Source organism: Alnus glutinosa, chromosome 13 (genome assembly GCF_958979055.1).
Source record: "Alnus glutinosa chromosome 13, dhAlnGlut1.1, whole genome shotgun sequence".
NCBI classification, from domain to species: domain Eukaryota; kingdom Viridiplantae; phylum Streptophyta; class Magnoliopsida; order Fagales; family Betulaceae; genus Alnus; species Alnus glutinosa.
The window spans coordinates 4996482-4999786 of record NC_084898.1 but is presented as its reverse complement, the minus strand read 5'-3'; the positions used below and the strand labels follow the sequence as shown (position 1 = coordinate 4999786).

Below are 3305 nucleotides of genomic sequence, written 5' to 3'. Positions count from 1 at the left end.
CCCTTACTACATGGTTCTTATATAGACTTCGTTAGGAATCTTCTGCTCTCTCTCTCCTTAAACGACTGACAGTAAGCAATAACAAACTTAGGGTAAAATAGTAAAAGAACAATAAGAATAACAGATTCTGGAATACTTCTAGAATTCTCCTTGCAACGGTCTACACCTTCCTGCTGCGTCATTCCTTCTTAACTGTCTATTGGTAATAACCCTTGGCAGATTGGTACCCATGGGCTAGTCCCCTGATAGGCCCATTACATTTTCTTAAAATGGGGAAAATCAAAACAAAATTTTTGACCTTTACCCACAAAAAACAGAAGGAATTGAAAGTGGTGCTAAAAGCTGAAACAGCTCCACCCCCACAAACCCAAAAACTTGTGAACTCTTCGTATGCCATATGCAGAGTGAATTAAAGTTTTTTCCATGGAAAATTACAAGAAGAAACTTAGCTTGTTATTCTGTCAAATTTTAGTACAATGTATGGTGCATAAGCATAAGTTGGTTTGTAATACGTGAAATTTCAGAATTTATTGAGTCTAAACAAGTATCCATGTAACTCTAGTGTTATAAAACACTTTTTTGTAATGTTCGTTATATTGGTAATTTAACTGAATGTCTTTTAGCAATATCATGGCAAAAATGATTCAAGAAGTTTGTGGCTGTATAAGTATATGCCCTACCTACCGTTTCCTTTACTCCTTATAGCTTGTGTAGCAATCTCTATGTATGATCGACCAATACAATGTAAAATGACTATAGTCAAATAAAAAATTAACCTATTTCCCGTCATAAGAAGAACCTAATAGGTGAAAAGGTTGAACCTGTTAATAAATAGAATCAATCAAATATATAAGAATCAAATTATGTAACAGAGCACACGAAAATCACAAAAATTCATATGAATCACAAAGTCAAGTGCGCTCAAACTTGGAAATGAGATGAGTCTAGAAGTCATTTACAACCCAAACTTAACACACATTTCCAACTAAACAGGCTACAAAAAGATGTAAACAAATTTGGACAAAACAATCATATTAATCTGAATTAGAAGAATCTGATATATGTTCATCTGCTGCATCTCCTTTCTATCTCCTTTCCTAGGCTCTCCCTTCTTAATTGCCTTGGATATCTCCTCAACAGGAACAAAGGAAAATGGCCAAAGATAGGATAACCCTATTGGGTCAAGCCCTACACACAAATGTACTTTTTCGACCATTTAGATGTTGGAGGAACACTGGTTCAGTTCAACCCACATTTGCATGCTAAAGCACAACAAACTATTTATACTTTGAAGCAGCATAATGCACAGCAGCATGAGGACTCCCAGTTTGCGAAAGGTGGAGCATCCTCATCCAATTTGCGCGAGGCTTCATCTATTCCTGCAGTAATCAAACAATTGATAAGTTCTACGAAATACTTCTATCTATGTTAATAAAAAAATAACAAAATGTGAATAGAAGGCATAAACCAATTATTAGCACCACTACTTCAAGACAAGTTCCATTTACACCAGATATAGAACTCAAAAGCCTGACATTGCAAATTTTCAGCTTGAACAAAGCAATGACGGTCTGTTAAAGGGCAACCAATTGCTTACTAGGACTAGGTGGAATAGAAGTCTTCAAAGCTAGTGGTCATATATGTTATACCAAACAAGAAAACAAATGGGAAGAATAGTAAAAGAAAATAACGACCGTGTATAGGCAGTAACACAAACATCTAAGACGTGCATGCACACACGCACAGATAGAGGAGAGACATAAAGAGAGAACCAATCATTCAGTTGCCCATCAGCGTCAATATAGTAAAAAGCAAAACTGAAACAGGAAAAGAAAAAGACAAAGAACGTGACAAACCAACCATACCTTGCCCTGTTTGTAGGATTTCTTTGGTTCTTGTCATTAAATGGGCCAAAAACATAGAACGGGCAGCATCATTTGTAAACAAAGAACGTCTTACAAAAGATAGTGGCACCAAGCACTCCAGTAACTGGAAAGAACAAGTCATCCAACAATTCATGAGTGTAACTTCAAATTATTATATCCTTTTAAAATATAGATTAAAATGAATTGAAAATAATATGCTACTCTGTGCCCCACGATTTACCATATAAACTCAAAGCATAATATGCACTAGTTGATGTAACAAAAGTTGAAAAAATAGCAATGATTCCAACAATCGCTAAAATGTTTTTCCATACCAGTACATCATTACAACATAAAGAAATCAAAGTCCTCCATATCCTAGTAGTATAAAATACGTAGAAAATCAACCCACAAATCTTTTTTTGTTCACTTTCCCAAATCACTGAAATAAAAATACGCAAAACTGACAGAGAGACGAAATCTGAGAAAGATTTTATGCTTAAAAATCTTCTATGCTTTGCATTTTTTTTTTTTAATCCAGAAATTAAAGAACAAAACACTTGAAAGTACCTTCGGCGAGATAGCTAGATCTGGCAAGAGAGATTTTCCGGTGAGAGAAAGCGAGCTCCAGCGAGATCCGTTGAGAGAGAGAGTTTTCGGTCCGATCCAGCGAGAGAAATAGTGTTTCCGGTAGAGAATCCGTCGAGAGAAGGACAGCCGGCCGGAGAGGGAGAGAGAGAGATAGAGAGATTTGACGGCGAGATTCTGCAGAGATTCCGTCGAGCGAGGTTATCCGGCGAGAAGAGAGAGAAGAAGAGAGAGAGGGGGAGAGGGAGAGGACCGGAGAAGATTTTTTTTATTTTTTTATTTTTTATTTTTTATAAGTCACAACCGTATAAAAGTTGCTCTAGAAGATAAATGGTTGTTTTGAATGTGTTTTTGCTTATTTCGTGAGAGATGGCATAGAAAGAGTGGGAAAAAAGTCTCAGATTTTTTTTTAAGCATTTTCTTTTATCCACGTAAGCAGGAGCGGGATCCCAATGGGATGCTAGTGGTACCCTAGCATTTTTTGTGTAAAAAATGAGTAAAAAATGGGTTTGAAATTTGGGAAATGCTTGTTACACTTCAAGTGCATTGCCGCATGTGAGGGGAGGAAATGCACTTGAAGTGTAACCATCACCCCTCTAAGCCCTCTTGAAATTTTAGGTGCGAGTGTAGCATCTTTTTTGTTATTTTTATCTTCTGCCATACTTTCCTATTGCCACGTAAAAAAGGTCAAACCTAGAAAAAATGAAGTTTCTTCGTAACTTCTTGTTGTAGTATGAAAAATGACCACAGGAGCAAATAACTCATAGAAGGCAGAAGTCATACGTTCCCTATTAATTGCCACGTAAAAAAGGTCAAACATAGAAAATATGAAGTTTCTTCGTAACTTCTTCG

The 3305-nt window shown here is 36.4% G+C and overlaps 1 long non-coding RNA gene across 1 annotated transcript; it reads right to left on the bottom strand.

Moving 5' to 3' along the window:
• Nucleotides 1–803: 803 nt before the first annotated feature.
• LOC133855013 (uncharacterized) lies at nt 804–2703 on the bottom strand. The gene is made up of 3 exons (XR_009896908.1): nt 2436–2703; nt 1866–1989; nt 804–1379 (listed from the first exon to the last, which is right to left on the bottom strand). It is a non-coding gene; the product is annotated as an uncharacterized LOC133855013 (long non-coding RNA).
• Nucleotides 2704–3305: the final 602 nt, after the last annotated feature.